Source organism: Cervus elaphus, chromosome 13, assembly GCF_910594005.1.
Source record: "Cervus elaphus chromosome 13, mCerEla1.1, whole genome shotgun sequence".
Lineage (NCBI taxonomy): Eukaryota > Metazoa > Chordata > Mammalia > Artiodactyla > Cervidae > Cervus > Cervus elaphus.
Genome location: NC_057827.1, coordinates 40,943,740 through 40,960,110, shown reverse-complemented (window position 1 = coordinate 40,960,110; position 16,371 = coordinate 40,943,740). Strand labels below are relative to the sequence as shown.

General features: G+C 37.5%; 1 non-coding gene across 1 annotated transcript; it reads left to right on the top strand.

The window, feature by feature from the left end:
• The first annotated feature begins 13,739 nt into the window (after positions 1-13,739).
• On the top strand, positions 13,740-13,841 carry LOC122707086. Its single transcript, XR_006344613.1, has one exon. It is a non-coding gene; the product is annotated as a U6 spliceosomal RNA (small nuclear RNA).
• Positions 13,842-16,371: the final 2,530 nt, after the last annotated feature.

Here is a 16,371-nt window from a genome sequence, read left to right as displayed (position 1 = left end):
CACACACACATATATGTGTATATATACACACACACATATATATATGACAAAGGATGAGATGGTTGGATGGCACCACTGACTCAAAGGACATGAGTCTGAGCAAACTCCATGATCGTGAAGGACAGGGAAGCCAGAACGTGCATGCTAAGCTGCTTCAGTCGTGATTGACTCTCTGCGATCCTATGGACTGTAGCTCACCAAGCTCCTCTGTCCATCGGATTCTCCAGGCATGAATCCATGGGTTGCCATGGGCTTGCTATGGGTTGCCATGCCCTACTCCAGGGGATCTTCTGGACCCAGGGATTAAACTCTCATCTTTTACATCTCCTTCATTGGCAGGTGGGTTCTGGGCCACTAGAGCCACCTGGGAAGCCCATAGGAGAATATATGTATATTTAAATAAAGTGTATACACTGTATATCAACTATACTTCCAAAAAAAAAAAAAAACTGAATTTTGCAAAACTGTTCACAATGACAGCCTAAATCTAATAGGTCAAGTTGTCAAAGAAGCAATTCACTAAGTGATCATTATTGAAACATGTTATTTTTTAGAATACAGGAGACATAATCCAGACACAGACTGCTTTCAATGTAATAGTAAACTGGATCTATTAGTAGCCAATATTAAATACCATCTTATGTTGAACAAAAATCATGGTGATAAACCTATGTGCAGTTACCTAAGCCTATAAGCATCACACTTCCTGATTTCAAAATACATTACAAGTTACAGTATTCAAACTAGTTAGGTACTGGCATAAAAACATACATATTACTGAATTAATTATAGAGCCCAGAAATAAACCCAAGTATGTAAAATCAACTGGTTTTGAGTCACGACTCAAGAGTGTGACGACTAAACAATGGGAAAAGGATAGTCTCTTCAACAATGGTATTGGAAAAATTGGATATTCACACACAAAAGAATGAAACTAAACCCCTATTTTAGACCACTCAGAAAAATTAACATAAAATGGAATAAAGACTGAAATGTAAGACCTGAAACTATATAACTCCCAGAAGAAAAGAGAGGGGAGAACCTCTTTGACACTGGTCTTAGAAAGGATTTTATGTACATGATAGCAAATGCAAATCAAAACCACAGTGAGACATTACCCCACACATGTTACAATAGCTGTTATCAAAAAGTCAAGAGTTAACTATTGCTGCTGAGGATGCAGGGAAAAGGAAACTCTTGTTCACAGTTGGTGTGAATATAAATTGGTACAACCATTATTGGAAAAATATAGTAAGTAGATTCTTTAAAAAATGAAATAAAGAACTACCATATGAACTAGCCATTCCACTTTTGGATATACATTAAGGAAACAAAACCATTATCTCAAACAGGCATCTTACTCCCTTGTTATTGCAGCATTATTCACAATAGCCAAGACATGGAAACAACCACTGTCATACAAATAAATGGATAAAGAAAATGTGGTATATATACAGAATATTATTCAACCACAAGAGGAAGGAAGTCTTGCCATTTGCCACAACAGGGATGACCATGAGGACACCATGTTAAGTGAAATAAGTCAGAGAAAGACAAATATTTTATGATCTAATTTTTATGTGAAATAAAAAAATCTTAAACTTATAGAAACAGAGAACAGATTGATAAACGCCAGGGGTGTGTGGGGGGGGGGGGATGGGGGTGGGTGGTAATAAATGGGTGTAGGTTGTCAAAGGGTATAAACTTCTAGCTATGGGATAAATAAGATGTAGATATCATGGGCAGTATGATGAGTTAATAATAGTGTATTATACATCTGAAAGGCTTCCCTGATAGCTCAGTTGGTAAAGAATCCGCCTGCAAGACTGGTACAGCCACTATGGAAAACAGTGTGGAGATTTCTTAAAAAACTGGAAATAGAACTGCCATATGACCCAGCAATACCACTTCTGGGCATACACACTGAGGAAACCAGATCTGAAAGAGACACGTGCACCCCAATGTTCATTGCAGCACAGTTTATAATAGCCAGGGCATGGAAGCAACCTAGATGCCCATCAGCAGATGAATGGATAAGGAAGCTGTGGTATATATATACCATGGAATATTACTCAGCCGTTAAAAAGAATTCATTTGAACCAGTCCTAATGAGATGGATGAAACTGGAGCCCATTATACAGAGTGAAGTAAGCCAGAAAGATAAAGAACATTACAGCATACTAACACATATATATGGAATTTAGAAAGATGGTAATGATAACCCTATAGGCAAAACAGAAAAAGAGACACAGAAATACAGAACAGACTTTTGAACTCTGTGGGAGAAGGTGAGGGTGGGATGTTTTGAAAGAACAGCATGTATATTATCTATGGTGAAACAGATCACCAGCCCAGGTGGGATGCATGAGACAAGTGCTCGGGCCTGGTGTACTGGGAAGACCCAGAGGAATCGGGTGGGGAGGGAGGTGGGAGGGGGGATCGGGATGGGGAATACGTGTAACTCTATGGCTGATTCATATCAATGTATGACAAAACCCACTGAAATGTTGTGAAGTAATTAGCCTCCAACTAATAAATAAAAGAAAAGAAAAAATAAAGAAAGAAAAAAAAAAGAATCCGCCTGCAAGGCAGGAGACGCTGGTTCAATTCCTGGGTCGGGAAGATCCCCTAGAGGGGGATAGGCTATCCACTCCAGTATTCTTGGGCTTCCCTTGTGGCTCAGCTGGTAAAGAATCTGCCTGCACATCTGAAAGTTACTAAGAGAGTAAATCTTTAAAAAATCCTCATCACAGAAAAAAATATATATATATTTTAAGTATGTGAGGTGATGAATGTATAAACTAACTTTATCATGGTAAACATTTCACAACATCACACACATATCAAATTATAATATTGTACACTTTAAACTTGCACATATTATATGTTAAGTATATCTAAATAAATCCAGGGAAAAGTTAAAAGTAGAAAACAAAAAGAAAGGTAAAACTAAGGAAATGTGATAGGCTGACGTCTGAAATGGTCCCCAATGCTTTCTATCTCTCAGTACTCATGTCTTTACCAACACTTATGTTCTGGGTTTTGGTGGAACACATGATTTGTTTTCCACCAATAGAATGTGACATGGAGACAGATCTCGTTTCTGTTATTGTATTATAAAAGACTGTGACTTCTTTACTGCCAGTAGGCTTTCACTATTGCTTTCTTGGTTTACATGGTTGATGGAAGAAACTGCCAGGCAGTTAAGTTTACATGGCAATGAACGAGAGGGCCTCTGACCAACAGTCAATGAGAAACTGCCGTCCTCAGCCCAATGACACTTAGGAACCGAATGCTGTCAACAACTACTTTGTGAGCTTGAAATTAGATCATTTTCTAGTTGAGCTATCAAATGAAACCATAGACTTTGGCCTTGGTTGCAACTTGGTGACAGGCTAAACGGAGAACTTAGGGAAGCCACACCTGGATGCCTGAGCCATAGAAACTATGATACAACAGATAAGTTGTTTTTAAGTCATTAATTTTGGGTGTGATTTGTTAAGCAGCAACAGACATCTGTTGTGTATTTTACATTTGGAAGCTTGTATGGAATTGATTTTTTCTTTTTTTTTTTTTTTTATGAGTATGTGACAAGTAAGTATTTGAAGAAGTTTTGCAAAAATTTAATGGAATCAAGCCAGTACCCATGAGTTGTAATACTATTAAAATCTTTTCTCTAAAACAAAAAAAGGTATGTAATTTGCAATGTTAAAAGCTTACAACCTGCCTATAAAGCTGTGGGCCTGGAGAAGGGTTTTCAGTTTTATAAGATGCACATAACAGTGTTTGCTTAATTTATAAAAGAACACAGAACTGAAACTCATTTTCTTATTAAATAACCTTAGAAGGTCAGTAAAAATGTAGAGGAAAAAGTCTAAAACATGCCTTGATTTCCTGCGTACATTCAAAGTTGCTATGAGTAACTTCAAACAATAACATCTCTCTGAGGCAGATTTTTTCCAGTGGAGAAACTCTGTTTGGACTGGCTCTTTGATGACCATCTGTATTAAACTCCTTGTGTTACACTTGTGTATTTATCCATTGTGTTTTTCTGCCTTTCTGCCTGTTTTGTAGTTTTATTGATAGCCAGACAAGATGTACTGGGTAAAAGGAACTGTTATAAACAGGTCTTTAGTAATACGGTGGTGATGTGTGGTAGGAGAGGAAGGGTTTATAGTTCTATGATTGGGTCTCAGTCTCTGAGTGAGCCTATGCTTCTGGACTTTGAACTTCACAAGTGTTTAATTTTTTTCTACCCCTTAGGTGGAAGAGGATGACTAGAATGGGCTAGAGTTGGATATTTTCCTTCCCCAGGTAAGGCAGTCTCTGATAATATCCCAGCCATTCAGGTTTCATTCAGCCATTGGTTTCCCCTGAGGACAGGCCTTGTTGAGAAGAGCCAAGTACCCTGGCTTCTTACTCTCTGCCCTCCCCACTCCCTACCCTCCCCATACCCACTTCACCCCACCACCCACCTCATCCCATGCCCACCTCCAACTCCCCAACTGCCCCCCTCAAGCAAGCCATAAAAAAGAAAAAAAAAAGGTTCCTTTTTCCCTCTTCCAGCACAGCTTGAGGCAATTTTTTCCTGATATTTATTGTGAGAATTTCATTGAGCTAGACATAAACCACACAAGATTGCGGGGCGGGGGGGACATCTATCAGTGGGTCTCCATGGATTATTTAAACTCTCAGATTTGTCTACACCTAGCTTCTAGCAACTGATCATTTACAGTTCTGGCCTTCTCATGCAGGTACTGGTTGCTGGTGCTGATCCCACAGCAGTTTCTACTCATGAGTCTCTGCTCTGTTAAGGTGAGACTTGGTGTATTTGCCAGTCTATCTGTCCATTCTCAGGGCAGTACCTTGCCCTGTGTCCTCCCCTCTCTTAAGGATCCAAGAACAGTTATTAATTTTCCAGTCTGTTTAGCTTTTTATTTGATGTTAGGACAGAATGGAGACTTTCAAGCTAATTTGCAGAAAATGAAAACTAAAGTCTTCAACACCTGCTCTACATTTAGATGTGTATTTACCCTCCGGGCTACTCCTCCACTTTTTTGGAAGTTCAGGAATTTCAATGACTTAATTTCCCCCCCACTGCTCTCATTATTAAATTATATATTTTCAACATTAATATGGTGACAACCCTAAATTCTATTCACACAAATACCCCTCCAAGCTATAATAAAATCCACCACCATCCTACTATTTAAGCAACATTCATCAAGACCTCAATCTAGACCTCCTGTTGGAGGGTAGCTGAAAGTTTCTACAGTAGACCACTTAGCATCAGTGCAAAGGTCTAGAATGTGGCCTACTTCAGAAACTTTAGCAACCACCCATTATAAATCTGAGCTGCCTCAGTCCTTTCTTCTCTTTAAACTTGTTACTGTTTTAATCTTCAGTCCCTTTCCATTTCATTTTAACCCATAAATTACCACTAAGCCATACATTTTTTCCAGTTCAATGTGATACATTTTATTATTCTTCCAAGTATCCACTCCCTTCCCTGAATAGTTTTATATTTCTTAATCTTCCAGGCCTCCCTATAGGATGCATGTATTAACATATCCCATGATCAGGCTTGACCATCTGAAATGGCTTGCTTTGGCCAGTGAGATGTCAGTGGCCACAACAAGTGCAATATTAGAAAAGATTCTTTTAAGAAGACAGAGTAGAATGGAGCCAAACCCAGGCTGACCTAAAGATCTGCCATCAAAACTTAAAAGCTTTTTGCCATTATCCACTAAGATTTTAGGGTTGTTGGTTGCCACAGGGGGAGCTGACTCACATACCCAAATTGAGCCCCACTGGCCAAGTATCTTTCACCAACATTCTCTTGCCCTCCTTGACTTTCTGCTTCACATGCAGAAAGTCCTCAAAAAGATCTCCATCCTTAAATATGGTTTTCCCTGACACCAATTCACATTCTAAGAGCTTCTGATAAAAATTATAGAAATATAAAAATATGTACTTGGTTGCCATTATAAATCCTAAGTTTCCAAACTCAGACCTCTCAAATAATTTATTAATCTTTTTAGTTATCCATGATGAGCAACTTTTATTATTGTAATTGCTATTCCACACCTCCTTCCCTCAAGTCTCCTACACATACAGCACACCTTTCTTTTGCAGATTCCTTTGCATCCACCTTCATATACACATTAATCTTGATTTAGGCACTTATTCACATCTGCAGCCATTCTTTCTTTCTTTCTCCCCATCTCTGTAACCTATACCACTTTTCCACTTCAAGAGAAATACTACTACTCATATTTTACCTCATTACTACCTTATTTGACACCTTCTTGGATTTTGATACAATTTTACCTTCTTCCTAAGTTATAAATGTTCCATCTGTTATTTGTCCATCCTACAAAGCAAAAGAGCTCCCAGTCCCAACTATGGGCCCTTCCTTTATCTAATTTCTCTTCACTATCACGCCCAAGCTATTGAGTATGGACTATAATTGTTCCTCCCTTCTCAATTACATCTCAGTCCCTTAAGCCCAACTTTTATCTCCACCCTTACATTTAAGCTACTTTGACAAACTTATTACCTTGAATTTCTTAAAACTGTATGCTCAATTCACTGTCATTGTACTTTTCTATTCTGAATTTTTTGACACTTTGCAAACTGGTTTTCTTTAGGTTTCATTTATTCCAATGCAGCTTTCTACCTTTGGTTTCTGTGATACCACCTTTTCCCTTCTCTGCTTTATTTTTGATGAATGAACACATTTTTAAATATATTTTTGCCATTATTTGTATTGTTAATAAATGTATCTCATGAGTATTATTTTCCAAAACTGTGTATAGTGCATTAATTAGGGAAAATTAAATAAAATTAAATGGCCTGAAGCCATTAGACATTTTCCCTAAGAATGAAATGCTTGTAATCAGTCTTGAAGGATAACAAAGCACTAACTAGGTGCACAAAGAAGGGAACCTCATGAAGAGAGAAAAACAGATAAAAGTATATTCAGTAATGTTGAATTTATTTTTCAGAACTGACTCACCACAGATGAAACATGCAGGATTGAAAGTGAAAGTGAATTTGCTCAGTTGTGTCTGACTTTTTGCTACCCCATGGACTGTAGCCTATCAGGCTCCTCTATCCACAGGATTTTCCAGGCAAGAGTACTGGAGTGGGTTTACATTTCCTTCCAAAACTGTGTATAGTGCATTAATTAGGGAAAATTAAATAAAAGTAAATGGCCTGAAGCCATTAGAAGTTTTCCCTAAGAATGAAATGCTTGTAATCAGTCTTGAAGGATAACCAAGCACTAACTAGGTGCACAAAGAAAGAAGGGAACTTCACGAAGAGAGAAAAACAGATAAAAATATATTTGGTAATGTTGAATTTATTTTTCAGAACTGACTCGCCATAGATGAAGCATGCGGGATTAAACATAAATAAAATAATTTGATAGCAGTAAGGCTGTAGAACCTTTGTTACAATATTGTGCAAAGACCTCCCCCCACAGAAGTAAAACAAGAAGGAAAATCATCAAATCACAAAAATAACATTTGCACATTATGTATTATGCAGTATTATATATGTATGTGTGTATATGTATGTATGTGTGTGTGTGTACATATATACCTATATATATATGTTGCTCAGTCATGTCCAACTCTTTGCGACCCCATGGACTATGCTGTCCATGGAGTTCTCTAGGCCAGAATACTGAAGTGGGTAGCCGTTCCCTTCTCCAGGGGATCTTCCCAACCCAGGAATCTAACTCAGGTCTCCAGCATTGCAGCAGATTCTTTACCAACTGAGCCACAGGGGAAGCCCAAGATAACTGGATTGAGTAGCCTATCCTTTCTCCAGCAGATCTTCCTGACCCAGGAATCGAACTGGGGTCTCCCGCATTGCAGGTGGATTCTTTACCACATATATCATCAGCTTCTTGGGAGAAGATTATATATATATATAAAATATAATATATATATAATTCCTAATCTGGCCTTCCCAGGTGGCACTAGTGGTAAAGAGCCTGCCTGCCAATGCAAGAGGCATAAGAGACTCAGGTTAGATCCCTGAGTCAGGAAGATCCCCTGGAGGAGGAAATGGCAACCCATTACAGAGCCTGGCAGGCTACAGTCCACGGGCTTGCAAATAGCTGGACACAACTGAAGTGACTTAACATGCAATAGTTCCTGTATCTCTAAAGTATATAGTAAAAAAGCTTCAAAGCCAAATCTATCATAATGAAAAGTTTCACAAAAATGCCTCACTAAAAATGTTCTAAGAACCTTTTAACATGTTATTTTCCTAAGTGAGCCAACAACTGAAACAACATAATTTGAGTCCTATATTACATGAAGCTGATATTGGGCATACACTACTTTTCCTAGGCTAAACAGTACTGAAAATAATCACAAATAAATTAGCTATCTGCTCCATGAAATACATACTCCTGGAAAAATAAGAAGCAACTAAAAAAACTTACTTATAAAAAAATGACTTTTCAAGTCTTGCTTAAAAATACTTGCTCTCCAATCCAAAGCTACTAGCTCGCAAACTCTAGCAATACCAACCAGTTTCCTAACTTAGAAGTCACCATGTAATCATCTATTCTTGGCTTTAAGAATCCTATAAATATCCTCTCCTGAATTCCCTCTTCTAAGACACTACTAAAACTATGTTAAAATGGTATTCTATCTTACTGTGGTAAGTGTAACAGACTTAGATTTGCTTCAATATATTTTTCTGGAGGTCTTTTGGGGAGCTCATCATACAGGTAATTTACTGATACACTGCTAAATAACAGTGAACTTAACAGTATTATGATTTATTTATATTTAACTGGTGCTTGGAAATATTCACAAGCTATATTAAAATTTCAGCTGAAGCTCACTGGCTCTGGAATCACCCATTTTTAGGACACTGGAAGCTAAATCACCAGGATACAGCTTTAAGAAAGACTTAACTTTTCTGTTAGTGAACACTATGAAAGATATTCTGTGTCTTTTTGTATACAATGCTACAATCTTAGGGTCTTATATTTTGACTGGCACATAGCAGGACCTAAATTTTTAAAAAATGTACCAGTGAAGTCATCGGCATCCTAATATGTGAATTTAGCAAAATTCTTTTGGTGGTATTCCCATACACTTGAGGTTAGCAGAAAACTTATTTCAGGATAATAATTACATGCTATTTGATGATGGAACAACCAGTGACAACTTGCTGAGTGGTTACCAGGTTCTTATATTCTTGGGAGAAGATGTGATCTTAAACAACTGGATGGTATATGGGTAACAGATTTCATTGTCTCACATTTTATCTATATAAACACTTACAGTATTGAAAAATAGAATAAGAATTTGTCCTGAGGGTTAACTGTCCTTGCTTGAAAATGCCTTTGATGGAGAAAAGGGCTATCGTCATAGTCTACATGGAAAGAGGGAAGTGAGGGAGTACTAAATTACTTTGCATGAGGAATACATAGCATCTTTTTGTTTCCTTAATGCTTTCTCCATAATGAAAAGGGAAAAGAAAAAAAAAACAATGTCCTTATGTCTGTGTCATGAGGACAGACATCATTTGAGCAGCATGACAAATGAATAATTACTAGCAAAAAGAAACTTGGGGGGAAAACCCTACTTTTAGAACAAAAGCTATTATTTAGTCAGAAATAGACAATGTGGGGGATGTGTTACCGTTCCATAAATTGTTCAGTAAATTATGCAGCACACACAAACACCTCGTGAGATTGTGTGTATAATTTCATGAGTGGACAGTTCATATCCAAGTGTGTGTGGAATGGGAAGCAAGGATATGATACTGAGCTGATCCATGAAATTAACGTGTTGAGGAAAAAGCTTTAAACAGAGAGGATGTATGATGATGTATAAGCCACAAAAGTAACTATCCTAATCTTGAGGCACTGGTTGTAGATTGTCATTGATTTGTTTTGTACAACGTAAAATGTGGATGAGCCAATATCATGGATAATTTAAGGCAGAGTGACAAGAGCTAAGAGCTAAACTCATTTAAATAAGAACAAAATTCTAAAACAAAGAACACCACAAAAGTAACTCCACATATGGAATGTACTAAAAATAAACCTTTCCATATATTTATCTATAGGTGACATTAATATTTTTACACATCCTATAAAATCTCAGTCAAAACTGAAGAAGAGCACATAGAGTATATTATTAGTTATCATTTAGATGGCTTCATATTACACAATGTAGTCTCTGATAGTCTGATTTCATATTTACACATTAATAATATTTTTCCATAGATATAGACTGTCTTTTGAGATGCAGATTTGATGAAAGAATGTAAAATAATGAATTACACATTGAAATCATCACATCAATTAAAGTATGATCTTTATACATTTTACTAGTTTCAAACTCTACCATTAAATATGAAATTCAATATCACCACAATAACCTAATTTGTTATGAGCTTAGGCTCTTCAGTTATATAATGTATTGACATCAACCTGCTTGTAACTCCATATATTTAAATTCTACTTTCACATTCTGTAGGATCTCTATCATCTAGTCTCCTTACGAAACTGAAGCAAAAATGGAAAAGTTAAAAGTATAACATGCTGATTTCCTTTTAGACATGAAAGAGAATGAGGGAGCGAGAGAAAGAAGAAAGAGAATAAGAAAGGTAAGGAGGGAGAAAGGTCTGAACACTGGAGACTGAAGAAATGAGAGGCTTAGACTCATTTTGAATATATCATCCCATTAGTTTCCATTATAAATTATTAAAATAACACCTCTCAGGTTCTCTTCAAAATAGCTTGGAATTTGCACGTCATCCATCTGTAAGCCTTTGAGTGGATTATTTACAAATCTGAAATGGCCAATAATAATACATTTTCCATTTTAAATCCAGCAAGTTTCTCTATAATTTGGAGAGAGAAATAGAAGGAAAAAAAACCACTTTTTGAACCATGGCATCTTGTATTCAAACTCAAATAAATAACCCTGGATTTATTCACAAGGAGAACACTGCAAGATTTTTGTTTTATTTGTTTTAGCACTTTTCTAATAGCCTTCAAGATCCAACCAGTCCATACTAAAGGAGATCAGTCCTGGGTGTTCATTAGAAGGACTGATGTTGAAGCTGAAACTTCAAATACTTTTGGCCACCTGATGAGAAGAGCTGACTCATTTAGGAGAAGGGGACGGCAGAGAATGAGATGGTTGGACAGCATCACCGACTCAATGGACATGAATTTGGGTAAACTCCAGGAGTTGGTGATGGACAGGGAGGCCTGGCATGCTGCAGTCCATGGGGTCGCAAAGAGTTGGACATGACTGAGTGACTGAACTGAACTGAATAGCCTTCCTCAAGAAAAATAAAAACAATTCTCTGTGCCAGAGGAGTGCATAGCCTGATTCTTTGAATAAAAGGTATTCACAAGATCACTGAACAGTCCCATCTGATGCTCTTAAAACCAAGATCCCTTGATAAGAGATTTCTGGAATACAACCATTCCTTGAATTCAATAACTTGCAAGACAGGGATGACTGGTTATTGACCACACAAGAACCTCTCAGGTTCTCTTCAAAATATCTTGGAATTTCCATGCCACTGATTTGTATGGATGCTTTATGTTGATAGATGTTTTAAAATGAAATTCCAAAAGGAAGCACTTAACCAAAATCAAAAACCTTACTGGCCATAATAGTGGAGAAATATAACTACCCAAATTATGAAAATGGAAGAGAAAATGCTATCTGTATATTCTTATTTGCCTTCTTACTTTTGTCTGCTAAAAGGATGAGGAAGACAGTAGATAAGAATTAAGCTTTGTTTTTATTAATGCAATTTATTTCCACAGGATAATACTGAAGCAAATAGTTCAATGGCATTAAAAATGGATTTGATTTAGTTAATGGAAAGAGAATCTGTAGTTATTTTAGCTGGGGATAAAATAATTTAAGGTTTTATGTTTGCATGCTTCAGTAACAAAATTTAAATGCAAAGCTGGGGAGAATGTTGCCTTTTATTCTGGTTTGTGATAAGTCAATATATTCTAACAACTAGCATAGCTTTACAGGTTTGGAAATTATATTAAATGATCTTTGATAGACTCCTATCCAGGAATCCAAGGGTTTCTATCTCAATGAAAATCATATGACTACTCCTTAAATGACCACAGTGAAACAGAATGAAAAGAATTATGATCACTATAAACCTGGGTGGCATTCATCAAATGGTAAGACAAGGGTGAAAGGTCCTATATCCCATTTCCAGTTCTTTAACCTATCTACTGAAGTAATGTATTTTTCTCTTTAAAATGTCCCAAAACATATAAGAAGTCACTGTACTTATAGGGTTTTGAAATTTTATTTTAAAGAATCAAAAGAAATTTGCTCTGTGAGCAGGTTTTTAAATTTGGCTTGAGGCCTCTGATTCAGGGAATAAGCAATCTTCCAACTCTCTCTCCTACTGGAAAGATGTCTCCTTTCAACCTGTGCCTTTTGGTCCAGTACAAATCAATGAACTCAAGACCCAGTATACCATGTCTTAAAATCCATTTAGAAAACAACCGCTCCATTCAAAGTTCAGCTCCTTCCTTTATCAGAAATTGCTGGAAATGTAATTTTGCAGCAAGCATTTCATTTCTTGTCTTGAAATAGATTGAGATAAATGTGAAGTCAATGATTAGATAAACGTAATGTCTTGGTTTGATGCCATGATGCAATATTCGATGTTGTGGTCAGTACTGATGGATGTTTTGTATAGTTACTCAGCTGTATAATGGGACAAACTCCCATGACTCTATTTAAAATACCATGTGGTTCCCTTTCAATTAATATTACCAAAAGTACTTTGGCACAAATACAAAAAGCATGAGGGATTAGTGCTGAGCATGCAAATGTAGTTATCTTTGCTCTGGATAGACTTCTTTTTTATACAATAAACTATATCTGTGTACAGTTTATTTACTGGGCTGTGCTGCATGCAGTAAATAAAAATTATCCCTTCTTCAAAAATCTCTTCCATGAGGTTATAAAAAGAAATCTCAATAATCTCCTATAGCACAGTTAAGGATTAAAGGTTGATGAGGTTAACACACACACACCAGCACAAGCCCAGGCGCTATGGCCATAGAAACAGTGTTTATGAAAGTCTCTTCTATATTAATAGCAAAGAAACATATTCTCTCCTCCATTCCCTGCTACCAAAGTGCATACCATGCAATGTAAAAGAGAAGGAAAGGGAAGCAAGAACTTTCTTTGAGAAGGAATACAAACCAGAATATCCACAGTGCCTATCAAAATGTTGTTTGGAAATGTAGAGGCTAAATTTTTTGGCACACTGGGACTAAGACTGCCTAACATAGGAATTAATCAAGGGATAAAATGCTAAATACATTTACTCAAGTTTTGCTTTTTATAATGGCTGTTCTTTGGTAACTATATTTCATTGTTACATAAAAACTAGTGATTATCAGGGATGATACCCAGTCATTATCATTTGCTGCAGTAATCAAAATAGTAAATTTCCACAATTTACCTTTTAAAAAATAAAATGCTTAATATTTTCTAAACATCTAACACTTAAATAATGGTCAATACATCAACATTTTACTTTCTAGCGCCCTTAGATCAAACACAAGGTACCTAGTGATTTAGAAAGATTTGTTGTCTCTCCTACTGAAGTAATATGTGATCACTATTTGCAATACTTAAATAATTTTTCTGATTATTTTAGTTATTAGTATTTATATTAATCACAATCCTAAATGTGTACTTCCTTCAGCAGCACATATACTAAAATTGGAATGATACAGAGATTAGCATGCCCCACACAAAGCTGACATGCAAATTCATGAAGCATTCCATACTCACAACACACACTCGCTAAAACAACTATATAACACCTCTCTTCATATCATGAAAAAGAATCTTGATATACATAGGGAGACATATGCCTATGCCCAAGACTTACAAATATAGACATGTTTTGAAATTTTTGTAATTTTCTAATTTTTTAAGTCAGTCTTTGTAAATAACTTTAAAAAATTTCTTCAGAAATATTTTAGATTTTTTTTTTTTTTCTGTAATGCTTGAATTCTACAATCACACAGTCTGAGGTTTTGGTGTGTTTTCTTTTTTCCCTGTGAAAACTTTTCTCCCTATTTCTGATATTACAAAATTGCATGATAATGGTATATTTTGGTTGGGGCCATTTTAATTCATGGGGCTGGTACTTAGTGAATGACTTTTCAATATAGAGCTTTTTTTTTTTTTTTCCCTGTTCTAGGGACTTCATGAATTATTTCTTTGTCAATTTTCCCCCACCTCATTTTCTGTGATTTTCTAAAACTTCCATTAGACAATATTTAAACATATGGATCTTTTCTCTATTTTCCATTGCTTTGCATTTTTTCTGCTTTTTAGGTTTCCTCTCTCTTCCAACTTTTTTCAAGTAACCTTTAAATCTATCATTTTGTACACAATAAGTAAATACCTTTTCTTCTTGAGGATATGAGTTAGAGATTTTTTTTTCCTTCCGCATTCCCTCAGGTTCTGACTTTTTTGGTTTACTTATTTTTGTTCTTCGTTTTTCTTGTTGGAGGCTTTACTAATGGTGGCAATCAGACAAGTTTCAGTTGCTAAAAAGCTCTCTCAGAACTCGCATTATAACGCTTCAGAATCTATATGTTACAGCCAGGAAAGAATACAAAAAAGCAGTGGCATTGAGGTCAGGAAACGCATCTCAAGGAAAGGCTGCCTCACAGCACAGGTCAGAAGACAGGTACTCCTTCCGACCTTCCTCCACCTGCAGGACTGCCCTGGACACACTTTCTCAAACCCCAAACCACCCAGTAGGCAGAGAGCAACTAAAAACCCGGGGCCCTAGTCTAGGCATATTCCTGTGAGGTAACCAGCCCGCGGCAGAACCCTTCGAGGGTCTCACTTACACCAGGTGTAAACCATCCTCACTGCTATCCATAAACGACGCCTCACACGCCTCGATAAAGCACCAGAAACTCACCATGGCCAAAAAGCATCGCTATTAAATCACTACAATTCAGCCTTGACTAGGAGTCAACACTGTCTTGGTCCGTCTCATTTCACCAAAACATTCCAGGCGTGCTGGAACTAACTTTCACAGCAGAGGCTTTCCATAAATAAAAATATGCCACCGAAATACCAGACAAAATTCTTCATACACATGCATCACTTACCTCTAAATCCTGGTGAATGGACAGTTTAGAGAATACCAAGCGGAAACTTGGGGAATTGTTATCTGAGGCGATTCAGATTCTCCAGAGAAGATTCTGATCCGAAAGCAGTTAGAAATGGCTCCGGCTGGAGTCTAACCAGACGACAGATGCCAGGGAGGGTAGCCTGGCCCATACCGCCCTCCCTCCGCACAGCTCTGGGCGCCCCCGTGGAATCTCAGCCGCGCATGCTCCGAGCAACTACGCTCCTCACCCCGCGTTTGCAACGCAATTACTATATTGGCAATTGCTGGGGAAGATTTTCGATTGTTGCTCCTGATACCGACTGAGTGGGTTATCAATTTACACCTGGAGCAGCCCCAAATGTTACAAATCAACAAACAAAACATTCCTTGGAGGCAGAGGTTTTCTTGGAGACTATTATGCTGACAAAGATTATTGAAGCAAGACTAAAGACGTAGAAGCTTTCCAATATGAAGGCCATGACCTTAGGGGCCATTGCTGCAATGCTGTTTGCAATCCTCTATTCAAGGTGCTTCTTTTTATCCTATGTTTACAGTATCCTTGGGGTGCCCAAGGAAAGGGAGCCCTGTACAGCTTTGACCTGGTGGGATTAGCAACTCAGATTTTCGAGGTGAAATTCACAACTGATTCATGTGTGTGAAAGGCAAGAAGACAGGAGGGAAAGAAGAGGGGGACACTCCAGATTCGTAACCAGGAGACAGTTTTAATAAACGAGGGAACTTACATATGAGGCTTGTTTTGGGTGGCCGCAAGAGGAGTAGGTCACTACACGTGCCCGACAGAATCTTAAGAGTTTATATGGAGGCCTTAAGAGTGTTCAGTCTCCTCCACGGTCCAGAAGGTCTCAGTAACACAGTATTCTCTCAAGGCTGCCTCCCTGAAGTAGTTCCTGGTGCAGAGCATACATCTTAAGGACACAGGAGCGGGTAAGGAGCCTCCGATTATTGCCCGGCTCCTCCTACAGGATCAACCAGCTGTTGGCCATGTCTTTTTGATGATCTCCTCCATCATCCCACCCCTGGCGACCAGCTCTTACAAGCGTACGTGCCCCGCCTTCCATACAGTGCCCTGAGAAGTCAGCAGGTTTTACTTCCGTGGAGGTGGCTCACTGGGCTATCTGGTTGTCCTGCAGGCACATGCAAGAGAAAAAACAAGATTAAGATAAT